Source organism: Protopterus annectens, chromosome 12.part0 (genome assembly GCF_019279795.1).
Source record: "Protopterus annectens isolate FY-2018-M chromosome 12.part0, PAN1.0, whole genome shotgun sequence".
Taxonomy (NCBI): Eukaryota; Metazoa; Chordata; order Ceratodontiformes; family Protopteridae; genus Protopterus; species Protopterus annectens.
This window is the reverse complement of record NC_056746.1, coordinates 162,380,153-162,395,288: the sequence shown is the minus strand read 5'-3', so window position 1 is coordinate 162,395,288 and position 15,136 is coordinate 162,380,153. Positions and strand designations below refer to the sequence as shown.

At 39.9% G+C, this 15,136-nt stretch overlaps 1 protein-coding gene across 1 annotated transcript in view; it reads right to left on the bottom strand.

The window, feature by feature from the left end:
* The window catches only part of SHISA9 (shisa family member 9), a 1,615,398-nt gene that overhangs the window by 31,798 nt on the left and 1,568,464 nt on the right, over positions 1 to 15,136 (bottom strand). The gene's annotated exons all lie outside the window — the stretch shown is intronic.

The window sequence follows — 15,136 nt, the reverse complement described above, 5'->3', positions numbered from 1 at the left end:
ACTGTCTATTTGTCTGTAGCTGGAGGGCGGGGGGGGGTTTGAATTAAGACCATAGGAAGGACACATCACAGCTGGTGTGTTGTTTGAGACCATATCTTGAAGCATGGCTACAGGATGAAAAGAGGAGAGGGTGTACATATCAATAATTGCAGCGGATAACCATGTTTATGATAGGGAGGGCTGGGACTATAGTTATGTGTATCCAACAGTATAGAATACATCCACAGTCCTGCAGTTTTATCCATTCCCTACCACAGAACATATTTACCTCTGACACACAAGCCGACAATGTGGACTCGATCAGTGCTGACATAGTAGTAGTATCTTAACCCACCTACTGTCAGGTTTGATTAATCTTTGATTATTTACAACCAAACAGAATATTTTTTGACCTTGTTTACCTACCTTGCACCTGCCACTTATTATAATTTTGCATTTATCTCTCACTGTCCCCCCCATCCTGTGCAAATGATAATGACTGGATGATGCTCACCCTTTAACGCATATGCATGTGTAAAATAATGTCTGATGCACAACATGACCCATCCAAATAATGCATTGCATAGCCTGTGTATTATAGGAAATGCATCATTTTATTCTGTGCTGTTTCCATCTTGGTTCGTAGTTAAAGATCAGTTTCCAAGTTCTTGTCATTGCTACAATGTACTGTGCCTGCCTTAGATATGGTACCATTGTTGCATATTCCTCCCCTGACTCTCCATCCTGTCCTTCTTCTGTTGCCATGACTACTATCAATTATACTACCAAGAGATTCATCTCACTGAATGCCACATTGTGTTACATGACACACACAACAAAATGTCTTGCTGCAGATAACAGACAACATTACATTACCCCTCTTCAGGCATCTAGAAATCAGAAATGCTTCCTCAATAATGTGAATTGATGGTCTGCTGTATTTCAGGTTTTTAAATGGACTGCATCACTATCTATTTTCTGTCTGGGTGTTGCATTAGGGGTTATCAACCAGGGTTCTAGGGGATATCTATCATCATCATCATCGTGTGTGTGTGTGTGTGTATGTGTATAAATATATATATATATATATATATATATACATATATATATATATATATATATATATATATATATATATATATATGCCAAATGTATGAATCATCTGAACTGCCTGGTTTATGCAATTAGACATTATGAAAAATTTCTTGTGCATAATGACTAGGCTGTTTTACTGGTTTATGATTTATGAGGCCGATATATGCAATATCCTTATCATCTCTTTCCTCTAGGTTGGTCCAAGATCACTCTAGCTGAGGTGGTATGGTTAGAATTACCTTACTATCCACAGGAACTGGCATATCTCTCATATGATAAAGTCTCAGGCATGTGTGAATATTAGAGAGTCAAAAGCACTTAGCCCATTTTATTCTTTTTATTAAAGTGTGTGTTTTGATGGTTTCATGGTCAGTGCTTGTGCATTCCTCTTTCTTGCATTTTCATTTTGTTGGATACCATTTTAAATTGTCTGTGCTACTTAGGGACACACACAGTGTGACCAGACACCTTACAGTCTATCTAGTTGATAATGGTCAATAATCTGCTGGTCTGTGACCTTATGGTATGTCAGGTGCTGTGGGGACGTATTTCATTGAGTGGATGTTCAGAGCATGCAACACTGCAAGCTCATTCTCTGACAGCAGCTGCTAACACACGCCATTGTGTTACTACGGTTACAACTTGCATTTCTTTCATCATGTATTCCATGTGACTCACTGCTGCTAACACACGCCATTGTGTTACTACGGTTACAACTTGCATTTCTTCCATCATGTATTCCATGTGACTTGCTGCTGCTAATACACGCCATTGTGTTACTACGGTTACAACTTGCATTTCTTCCATCATGTATTCCAAGTGACTCACTGCTCAAAATGGGTATTCGCCACAGCATAGCATGCCTGACTTATATGTTTCTGAATTGTTCTGCCATTTTGGTGCTGCCATTTGCATACTTGGTGTGGCTCATTTGCATGGGGGTCCTCATTTCCAAGTCATTAGCATATACTATATACCGTGCTATTTTGACCCTTGCATGACCTTGCTATCTGCCTTGTACAGTCACACACACCCAGTACACAGCCACTGCCCAGTTGCAATAATATACTATACCTCTATGAATCCCAGCTTAAAAGTTTATTATCACAGATCAACCAAGGGTCATAAAATTGGGGAACCTCAAATGAAGCATAAATGTGACAGTCTGATAATGTTGAGAAAGGTCACGGGAAATATAAATGTGAGCTGTGACACATTTTTCCCAGTGGGATGGGGTTAAGAACTGCAGTGGGTTTGTAATATTAACATTCTCCAAGTAACCATGAAAAAATCAGTCTACAGAATCACAGGATAATTTTCAAATTGATGCCAGAAATAACCCATCAGGACGGGAAGCCTCTGGAGTCCATTTAATAGTAATCAATTTCTTTATTCAAATGATAATTTCCATTTGAGCAAAATTAGGTCATCAGACTTGGAAAAAATTGAACCAAGTGCTGAAATAAATTTGCTTAAAGTAGAGTGAAGACAACTCAGAATCAGGACTTCATTAAGCGTCTGCTATCAACCATAATCAAGATGGTATAAGGTGTGAGAATTGTTTTCTTCTGTAATGCATAAAAAAAATGTGAAATTAGAACAGTGCTTCCTAGCCGAACAATAGCACAAAACAGTACTTACAAAAATATTTACTGGAAATTATTAGCATTTCAGACACATCCCCTTGTTCAGAAATATCTGTCAGTCTTTCATTAAGTATCTTTCCAAGCATTTGATGTACTTCTATTTGGGATATATGTGTGTGTGTGTGTGTGTGTGTGTGTGTGTGTGATCATTCACTAAAAGGAAGAGTTTGATTAATTGTTGGGTTTCTTGCTGTGCAGTGTATGGAATAATAAGCATTGCAGTCTGCAAAGAAATGAGAGGCAGAACCTGTTTGCTTGTAACAGGCAGGCATAATATTCTATCCAACATCTACTTAATCCTGTTTCTAAGCACATCAATATGTTAAGCCAAGCCAATATGGAAGAGTGGCATTCTCATGTACACAGCCAGTCCCGATTCACCTGACTAGAAAGTACTGGGAGGTGTCTGTGAATGGTGCGGTTCACTGTGTGTAACAGAATTCAGCCTTACAGTGGAGCATAGTTCTCTAGAACAGTGATCTTGAGGGGAACACTGCATACAGGCATTCTGCAGTTCAGCCTTACAGTGGAGTGTAGTTCTCTAGAACAGTGAGCTTGAGAGGAATACTGCATACAGGTATTCTGCAGTTCAGCCTTACAGTGGGGCATAGTTCTCTAGAACAGTGATCTAGAGGGGGACACTGCATACAGGCATTCTGCAGACATCCTATACTTAATGCTAGTCATCACCATTTTGCATGTCTCCAAAGATTAGGTAGAATAAACAAGGTAATTAAGGTACTTGGTTTGAGTCCTTACAGAATCTTTTGTTTGAAATGAGAAAGCAATTGGGTTTGAATTTATTGCAGGTCACTGAGGAAACAGTGTGAAACATATTATCTAACAAACAACTCAATTTAAATATACTTACTGTATACATTTTCTACTCATTTTTAACTCATCATGACCACCTGTCTAGCAGACTATGTAGATGTCTTTCTTCTGGATGTAGCCACCTTCCTTCACCATGCAGTAATAAATAAACAGATTTATCAAAGATTTATAGCACCACAGTGCAGGGAGTGATAGTTTTCCTTGTGTCGAGCACCTATACTCCACAGAGCACACTAGAGTCTGTTAACCAACGTACTGTTTTTCTTCAGGAGTGGCTTCTCACAACAGCTGGATTCCATATTACTTAAGGTTGCATCTCACCATTGTTCGCCTGGCATATACAAAAGGAGTGAGTTTAGCAGAAACCGTCAAACCCTGACTGTGCCTTAAGCTACAACTACAACAATTTGGGATGGGCAAAGCTACACTGCTCTGCTGTATGTGTACTCACCCCAAACTACTAAAATGTGAGATGGAAACAGCTGCTCAATTTCATTGCATGTGTGCTCACCTACACATATAGAAATGTGAGATAGAAAGGGAGGTTGGTGTAATGGTTAAGGTGCTTACCTTAGAAATGCAAGGTGCAGGGTTTGATTCTGACATGGGGTAATTGGCTAGGCATAAAATGGCCCATAAGGGCAGTTAGCCTAGTACTAGCCTATAACACCATTCAATTTCATTGCATGTGTGCTCACTAGCACCTATAGAAATGTGAGATTAATAAAGCTAGTTAGTTACCCCTAAATGTGCTCTCACCTACATGTATAGAAATGTAAGAAGCAAAAAGCTGCTCAGTCTCCCTGCATGTTTGCTCACCTGCACCCACAAAAATGTGAGATGGACAAAGGTGCTCAGTTCCACCCTCCCTCTGGTAAGCTAACTGAATCTGCCTCTCTTCAAAGGCTGTTGCCAGTGGTGCCGTGAACATATTTCTAGCCTACCCCCCTTGGCAGCCTTAAAAATATATTAATTATTGCCATATTTACCAGTGTTAACAGTTACAAATCTTGTTAATAAAATAATACAAAATAAAATAAAAAAAATAATTTCCTCCATGCAAGATCTGTACATAGTTTATACAATTATGGTTGTTTCCATGACAAGTATCCTCATATTCTACTGTCTTAATCCAATCTTGTGTTGTACACTCTGTCTGATCACTCGGTGCCAGATGTCTATTTATAGATGCAAGGAGTGGCCATTGAAATGTGTGTCCATGAAGAAAAATGGGCATATGAGGAGCAGATGACTAGGCACACATATGGGTGAATTTCACATTACAGAAACAAAATGGAAAAACAGCAGCTGAATGATATGACAGTACAAGCAGCAATACTGCCAATCATACTGTGAGTGAAATGGACAGTAGCATGTAACATGGTTTGGCATATACAGTAGGGTTTAACAGGGAGTGGACAATGTCCGAGTAATAGCAAGATGGACAGAGAAAAAACTTGTACCACTGGTGCAGTGGTGCTAGCAGCAGAGAGGCTAAAAGAGCAACTGATAATCTGATAAAAGTGTTTCTTTTCCTGCTACTACCTGGGTGACTGTCCGATCTAGCTAAACTGCAAGTATTTCTGCTTCTTGAACTGTTTTAACTGTTTAAAGTTGTTTTTGCACCTGCACTTTTAAAGTTTGTCCTGTTTGTTGCATTTACCTGTTGAGGCTACACACTCAAGTGTGCTAGCCTGTGTTACATATTTATTGCATTTTCCTGCTGTTTGTTGCAAAAAAGAAAAAAAAACAAAAAAAATATCCTTGTTTCCCATCTTTCCTGACCTAGAGTAGTCCAAATACAGGCTTTGCTGTATTCTGGACTTTTGGAAAGTTCCTGTGTTGCCCATTTCCTTTCTTGGATAAAGGGAGGCTTCTTTGTTCACCAGTGGCAGTGGGGAGCTTAGGGCAGCCTATCTATCCCTGGAGGAGTGTTCCCAGCACAAGAATCTGGTTGTCTATTGGCCGTTTTGGGCCAATTTCTAGCTCTTTCAAGTCCCCCTGTATAAAAGCTGCTTTTGCGCGATTTTGCGCATAGCGCGGCATCGGGCAGCTCCGCTTAATTGGGTTTAAACCATTCTCGGCTCCACAAAGTCTGCTCCTCACTTTTTCCCTTAGAACTGATCTAGTTCTCACAATAAACACACTATTCCTACTCTAAAGCATGGCACTTGCTCACTAAAGCAATTATATAAGTCAGCACTAAAAAATTAAAAGCATTACACCCTCACAAACTCCCCTTGAGTACCTTGTTCCCCATTGGCCCTTTTTTCAATTATAAAGGAATTCCCAATACGATTCTAGCATGTCCAAAGGTCAGTTGTCAATCTCCTCTCTGGTCCAGCTAGTGAATCTGGGAATCTTGAGGCAATGTTACAACTGCCTCATGTACACAGACAACCCTCTCCTCCTCCTCCCAACAAATTCCGACACATGTGAGAGATGCAACCATATAGCCAAACTGAAGGCTAAGCTCTCTCAACTCAGTACTGGCGTAACTAGTCAGGAGGAGAAGGAAACCACACTCACTACAATTCCAGTCTCACATAGACCTACCACAACTGCAAACCAAACACATAAACACACAAAAACATACTCAGAGGCTCTAAATAAAAATCTCCCTAAGCAGCAGGGACCTCCAAAGCAGACACCCAAGCAACCGCTACCCCAAAACAAAACACGTGCAACACATAGCTCACAAAGTCAGTGTGCTGAACAGTCACAGCCCTTAAGGCTAAACAACACACCTGATACACTTGTAATAGGTGACTCTGTTGTCAGGCACACTGATGTCCCGCTCACCAGGCTGAACAAGGAGAAGGTCACGGTGAGCTGCCTGTTGGGCGCTAGGATCTGCCACATAACACAAGCACTCAGGTCACTCCAAGGCAAGTACAAATATGACTCAGTCATTGTTCAGGTTGGTGAGAATGACCTGAGACTTACCTCCCTGGACTACATGAAAAGAGACATAGAGGAGCTGTCTGAGCATGTAGCCCAGGCCGGTATGACCATGACCTTGAGTAGCATCTTACCCTCACCAAGAATGATGCCACAATATGAAGACAAGATGATCAATTTCAACAATTGGCTTAAATATTGGTGTCATTCAAAGGGGATCCAGTGCCTGTCAGCCTGGGATGACATGCTCGACAAGACACGATGCTTCGCTAGGGACGGCTTGCACCTGTCACCCCTGGGCTTTCGGATATTGGCAAAGGCTCTTGCCACCCCATAGTGCCTTTTTTAGGCAAGGCTCAAAAGACAAGCCCACCTCCATAGGTATCACAAGGGATAAGAAACTAAGAGTAATGCTACTCAACGCCAGAAGTCTAAACCTCAAGATGCACACACCCGAAACTCTCCTTAGCATGGAGAACATCGATATTTGTGCAGTAACAGAAACCTGGTTCAAGGCTCCCGAGAGCACCCCAGCAATATCAGGTTATACCTCATACCATGCTTTTCGGCCCCAAAACTTGGACTGAACCACAAAAGGAGGGGAGTATCAATATTCGTCAAAGATACCCACACCTCCAGGTTGGTGGCACAGCACGAAGCATCAGAGACTATCCATGTGCAACTAACAGTGGGTAAAACTGCCTTCCAGTTTATAGCCTGCTACAGACCACCCTCCCAAACCCAGGAACCCCACTCGGCCTTCCTGAGAACACTGGAAAATATGAAGGTCTCTCCAAATACCATTATATTGGGTGACTTTCTACTACCCAAACATAGACTGGGAGCATTACTCTAGCTCCAACACCCTAGCCCAAAGTTTCCTAGAATTTATAAACTTAAATGCTATGGAACAACTTGTTACCACTCCCACAAGAGGGGAAAACATACTGGACCTGATCATCACCAACATGGGGGCTCTATGCTCCAGACCAGATGTGTATCCCTCACTGGTAAGATCAGACCATAAACAAATCTCACTGGATATTCACATCCTGACCCCACCCCCTGCCCAGAAAACCACAGTGAAAAACTTCTCTAAAGCAAATTTCACACTCCTCAAAACCGAGGTGGAATCCTTCAAAGCCCCCGGGACTGTGGAAAATACGGCCCAGACCACAGAATCCTTTATAAATGCATTCCATGAACACCTTCAGGAATGCGTGGATCATGCAATCCCAAATAAAACCAAGACCCAATCCTCCAAAGGCAGGCATCCTGTCTGGTGGACCCCAGCCATAAATAAACTATACAATAGAAGGAGGAAGCTACTACATGATAGAGCAAAATCCCAAAAATGGAAGACATCTCTAATCAGTACTAGCAAAAATCTACAAGCACTCATAAAATCGTCTAAGGCCAGCTTCGAGAGAAAAATTGCACAGGACACTAAGGATGATCACAAGGCTTTCTTTAGTTATGTTAGGAACCTGGGTGGGAATTCCCAAGATATGCTCAGAATTAGTCCAAAATGACAAAAAATACACCAAACCCACAGACATTGCCAACATCCTAGCTGACAGGTTCAGCACAAACTTCTCTCCCTCCTCCCCACCAAAAGGGCAAATATCTATCCCAGCAGAGTGGTGCCCCCCTGACATCTCAGATGCTCAGGTAAGAGCCGCCCTCTCCAAAGCAAAAAACATAGCATCAATGGGACCAGACGGTGTCCTGGGCTGCATCCTACATGAACTCCAAGAAGAGCTAAATCCAAACATAAAACTACTGTTCAGTCTCAGCCTTACTACAGGATATGTACCCAAAGAGTGACGTACAGCAACAGTGGTCCCTCACCACAAAGGTGGTGCCTCAACGGATCCTGGAAACTATCGCCCCATAAGCCTGACTAGCTTGTTCTACAAAGCTATGGAAAGGATCATCATGGACCTCATAAATAAAGATATTGGGGACCTACAGACACTGGATTCTACCCAGTTCGGCTTTGTTAAGGGCAGATCCTGCCTCTTAAACCTGGTCAATTTCTTTGAAACAGTCACCAAGGCCATTGACGAGGGGAAGGTGGTCCACACAGCCAACCTGGACCTTGCAAAAGCCTTCGATACAATACCCCACTCGGGCATTATAGATAAGCTCACCAGCTTAAATATAAACCCCTATGTCACTAGATGGGTTGCAAACTGGCTCAAGGACAGAAACCACATGGTTAGAATTGCTGGAGCCGTGTCAGACTCCAAACCAGTTAAAAGTGGTGTTCCACAAGGCTCAGTCCTGGGACCTCTCTTGTTCTGTATATATTTCTCGGAAGTACAGGCCAACATGGAAGGACTGTGGCTGACCAAGTTCACAGATGTCTGCAAACTAGGTGCCATAATCGACTCTCCAGCCAACACAAGCATCCTACAAAAGGGCCTCATAGAAACAGACAACTGATGCCAGAGCCAGGGCCTCAAGCTAAACGCCAAAAAGTGTATAGTCATCCCCTTTGGCAAAAACAAAGTGCCCACAAATTACCACATAGGTGGTAATCCATTAAGTACGGAAGAAGTAATTAGGGACCTGGGGACCCAAGTTGATAGCAATCTCTCATTTGAAAACCATGTGGCCAAAGTGGTTAGAAAAACATATATATCCCACCCAATCATGAAGGGATTCACATCTAGATCAGGGGAGGTCATCGTGCCTCTTTACTCATCCCTCATCAGGCCCATAATTGAGTACAATGCCTCTTTTGGGATGTACCTTACCAGACACCTTCAGCAACTGGAAAGACCCCAAAAGTACCTCACCAAGAGGATCAAAGGGCTCAAACAGATGCCATATGCTGCCCGGTTAAAGAAACTCCAGCTCTACTCAGTGGCATACCGCCTGCTCAGAGGTGATCTCTGCCTGACATATAAAGCCATGTCCAACCCGGAATTAATCGACATGCTGCACCTCAGAAAATCCAGATCCCATTGAGCTACGCACTCGAGAGACTTGAACCTCAGCACTGAAATAAATAGGACATGCTAGACATGCTAGATGGACAGATTCATAACCCAGAGGCTCCCTTCACTCTGGAATAAAATCCCATTCCAGGTTAGGCAGAGTCCCTCATTGACTCTCTTCAAGAGGAATCTTGATGAGTGGATGGAGATCGTAGGTTTACCCCGGGTATCACTTCTGTGTCACTGTTAGATAGAGGCACAGTATACTAACCTCAAAAAAGGGCATAGCAAAATTCATTTAAAATGGGTGGCAAAAGCCAAACACACTCTGGCTAGGCTTATAAATGCCCTAGGGCAGATAGCCTAGTATGAACCTATGAACCTATATATTTCAACTGTCCAGATTTTTACCTCATATTTTTGGTCTGTTCATCATAAAATTTGTATTTTTTCTGGCAAATATTTGTGGACTGAAGTCACTAAATAATGACAAAGATTTAAGTTTCAGACTTTATATCCTTCAGAAAATGCATGCTAATATCAAATCTATTACTCTATCAACTTTCAAAGTTTATAAGAAAAACATTTAAATTTTGTCCCTGATTTTGGGCATTTGTTCCCCCATTACTTTGACTTTGTCTAACTTTTTTGCACTTAGAGTTTGAGAGGTACTGAGGTATATAGAGGGAATAAAACCCTGACTATGAGCCCTTTGACCTAAGTTCATATAGTGACACAGGTGCTTGATAGCTGGGGTAGTGAAGTGGGATGTGCTCATTCACACAGGAGGAGGGAGGCAAACATGCTTTGGACATACTCATGCACAGCTGTGGATTAAGTGTAACTTGTCCTCTGGGCAGTATTCAAACAATGGCCCCACCCATTATAATTCACCAGTGTCCATAACCATCAATTATAACCACCAGACTTTGTACACCTTAATGTTCAGTTGTGATAAAAAGTGGCCACAGTAAGGTATTCCGAATTACTTTATGGAAATGCACACAGGTCCCCCAAAGCCAGATTAATGAGTGCTTAACTTGATCATTACAGCAGGATTAGCCCTTCTTCTGTTGTGTATGTGCAAATGTTAACCACATCAAGAATACACAGGTAAATAGTAGTGGTTTCTGTCATTTAATGCTTTTTTTACTAAAAGTACAAATGCATGTTTTCTTAGTGATTATTGCATTCAGCACATACGCTAAGTAGAATGAGTTGTTGTGTCTTTCGGCTTTTCCCAGTTAGGGGTCGCCAGAGCGGAACTCCAGTCCGCTAATGATTGGCAGTAGATTTTTGCATGCCGAATTGCCAGCCCTGATGCACAACCTTAAGTGAAGGTACGCCCATTCACGCATGTCTCCACACAGAAGACGCTCTAGCCAAGAATTGAACAAGACAAAGTCTTACTGTGAGGCGACAACGCTACCGTACCACCACCACCGGAACTAGTAGAATGAGTTATGAGCTGAAAATAACATTTTTAAAAATAAAATCATTTTGATGACTCATCATAGGCCCACAATAGTTGTCAGCTTCAAGCAACCACCCAATTCACCCCATTACAATCTGTCACTGCACAAACACAGTTTGATTTCCAAGATGGAGAACAGGAAAGCAAACAAACATTCCTGCCTGAAGGTGAGGGGGGAATCCTTATAATATCAGTCCCTTGTAGAAGTCAGTGCTGATACACATTGCATACCCTACCCTTGGGATATTACTGGACATACCCTGGGTTGGAAGAAAAATAGGTAAAACTACTCCTATGGTAGCCACATGATGCTACCTTAAGCCAACTTGAATTTCTCACTGGCCCTGCTTCTTAGCTGGAGAAAGTCCAAAGGAGGCGAGAGGGATCCTTGGACATGATGAGTAAGTCGAAAATGATTGTAGATGATGGTCATGTGTGAGAGATCCAAAAATAAGTTAAAAAATACTGTATGCTGTAAAAATACTTGTTTTAAAAATGATAGGTAAAGAACAACATTTACATAAGGATTAAAAATATAAATGATAGTTAAAGAAATAACATACACTTGGGATGTCATACATTTGTTAAATGAATAGCATTTAAAAAACAGGCTCAGCCAGTGGAATGGAGGTAAAGAATATTTATTTGCATCCATTTGTGTGGTAGGTTTGCTGGTCCATAGATCCTTTTTAACCATGATTTGAACCAGATAGGCAAGTACAATTATATTGACTAAAACAAAACAATTAATAAACAAACATTTGAACAATAATCATAGAAGAAAAGCAATGGATTAGACTAAACATTTTTAAGTTAAGATCAGTACATATAAAATCTTAGGAGTGATTACGATAACATCAAAGTAAAAGCAAAATAGTGACTTGAACATAATAAATCACTGCTTATGGTAGCTTTATTCATTGTCTCAGAAGCATACGCATTTCTTTTAATTTATCAAATGACCACACAGTGACTTCTTGAGATATTTCTTTTAGCTGTCTAATGGGTGTGGAGACAGAGTTCCATGAGGCACAGGCAATTTTGGAGGATGACCTCTCACATATAACCAGGGAGAATGGAGATCTTTATAACTGTGTATAGTCTGAGAAATGTAGATGTTGAAAGGCACTCCTAATGTTTTGCAATATCTGACACAGTATTTTAGAGTTAAAAGTACTGAGGAAAAGAGGAGTTTAGCATTAACTGGTAATTAGATAGATTTCATTAAGATAGTGCAATAGTGTCACTTTCAGCTTGAGAAGTGAGCAAACTTAAGCTTTTGTTTTTAGCACATTGAAGATAGTGTTTTGTCCAGAACAGGATGCAACGATAGGAAGAGTACAGTCTAATCCATGCATTAGAACATTTACAGTAATAACTCATCTGGCTTCTGGTGTACCAAGGTTTGATACTCTGTATTGCATTCTGAGTTAACACTTTATTTATCTGCATGTTGGTGTGATTATGGAGGGTTAGCTGAGGTCAAAAAGAAGAACTAGGTTTCTTTGCTGCATAATAAAGGGCAGAGTATTTTCAAAACCATTCATCTTCTCATCATACAAAACTCTTTTTTTTAACCCAAAAATGGAGTAATAGTCACTTTGTTTCATTTAGGTAGCCCCCTTTATTTTCAGTATATCTGCAGCGTTGTCCTAATTCAATTCATGTGTTCATTTTCCTTTTCATAAACATTACAAACCAACAAATCAGAGTTCTCTTTTCTGACGTAATGCCATTCTTATTTGTGCTAAAATTCCCATTTTTCTGTTTATATTTAAACATTAACCTCAGTATAACAGATGAGGAATGAAAAGCTTACATAAACATATAGAAGTACCAGCTATTTTAGCTTACTCTTTTATTCTTGCATCTAATATCATAAGCTCACCTTAGTTCTTTCCCATCACAAATCAAACTTTAGTAACATCTTTAACTAACACAGCATCTCTGAGCATTCCTCATTGCCAAATGTAAATTTTAGCTCTCTACATCGTAATTTTTGAAATTTCACTTTCTGTTCCAAATTCAAATACCACTCAAATAGGGTACAAATAATTCCAACAAAACACTCCTCAAATACCGGGAAATTAAGCGCCTCTATGAAAGTGCACAAAACTGCACAATTATCTAATATCTCAGCAGAGAGGCAGCAAACAAGGCAGTAGTTCTATCAAAACAGTTTTGTTGTAAGGTGTGTTAGTGCTTTCATGCCTTCAACTGCACTTCATCAGACATCTTAAAAACTAAAATCAATCCCATTTACAACTTGTCACAGAAGTTACATCATCAGCAGTCTGTCCAATGGCATCATTTCATCAACTGTATATTTAAAACTAGTATAACTCCTATTCCAGCTGGTTTGCTCCCCTAATACTACATAAAAAACTACATTTCAATTGTAAAACTTAAAAAACTCATTCAATATAATTGACCATACTCATCATATAAAATGAATATACATCATACACTTCAATGATTTTCTACTACTAATTGCTTTCTCTCCATGTACACACATGCAATATTGCATATTGTCAGGTGACGGCAGCATTGAAATGCATTACATTGCAAGTAAATAACTGTATAAATAGAAAATAGATGTATAATGGAGAAGGTAGAGTTTAGACGTAACATACCCTATTATAAGAGGTTTGTGGATGAAGTTTTTCTCATATGGACTGGCTCAGAAGATGAGTTGAGGAATTTTATATAGCATTTAAATTCCACCACTGACTTTTTGAAATTTACTGGGAAGTGGTGTAAAGATAGAATAGAGTTTCTAGATGTCCTATTATACAAGAAGGATAACACAATACAGACTGACCTTTTTAGGAAGGAGTGCAGGAAGAACAACCTACTGCATAGTATCAGTATGCTCCCTGCCCACATATACAAACATTTGGTACATGGACAGGGCCTGAAGATTTCCAGGCTTACTAGCGTGGATACCAATTGTAATACAGCGGTTAGGGCGTCAGAGAATGAGTTAAAGGAAAGGGGGTATAAGAAAGATGAATACACGAAGTTGAGATGAGCACTTTGTAAACAGAATGTTTAAAGGTAGACCATTCTTTAGAGATCAAAGAATACAAGGTCTACAGTATGTTACAATCCCCAGAGATAATGGCAATAAATGTAAGATGGTGATACCTTTTTCATCAGACAATAAAGCTGTCTGCGACATTATCATTAGGAAGTGGGAAATTTTGATTAGTGATGTAAAAAGTAAGAATGTATTAGGAGATAAACCAAGGTATTCATATAAGAACAATAAATCCCTTAAGAGACTTTTGTGTTATGAGAAGGATGTAGATAAGACAGTGAGATCTGAGAGAGTAGGGACTCTTGGATGTAGGAAATGCATTTTTTGTAGCTATATGGCCAATGATTGTAGTTTCACACATCCAGTCACATGTAAGGTTTTTTATTTTAAACTTTATGCAGATTGCAAGTCTATGGATTTGGTCTACCTAGCCAGATGCACTAAATGCCCTTTGCTCTATATAGCGAAGACCAACAGAACCCTTAGAGAGAGAGTGAGGGAGCACTTATATGCTATAAATAAAGAAGACAAAAGCAATGCCCTGGCTAGACATGTACTATCTCATGATTTGACACATAAACTTGTATTTTTGGCCATAGAATTAATTAACCAAGGTACTAGGATAGGTAATTTTAAGAACTACACTGAGAAATGTAAGATCAAATGGATAATCGGGTTTCAAGCAGACAGTGCCCTCGGACTGAATGACAGAGTTTCACATAAACCATTTTTGATGAATAAGCCACTCACACATTGATTATAATCCTAGAGACAGTAGATGATGGTCAAGGTAGGTTTAAAAGGTAAACAGATAAGAGTACAAGTGTCCGCAGATGAGGAAATATGTATCTCCACTAGGCAGATGCTGTATTCATGTTTTGTACATTTTTTAGGAATTGTTTTTAGATATAATTGCATGTATTTTTGATTGAGGAGACAATAGTTGAGGTTTTTGTGTACAAATGTACACACAAATACATTTGTATTTTTAAGATAGTTATTGGTCTGTAGAATATATGTATGTGTTTTTTGATTGGGTCGAGAGATACCTAGCCTTTTGGGTATTTTTTGTAATTCCCCATACAGTTATTTGTTTGCAGTTTAATGCATTTCAGTGCTGTCATCTTTTGACAATATGCAATATTGCATTTGTATACATGTAGAGAAAGCAATTAATAATATAAAATCATTTTGATGTATGTATGATGTCTATGCATTTTAT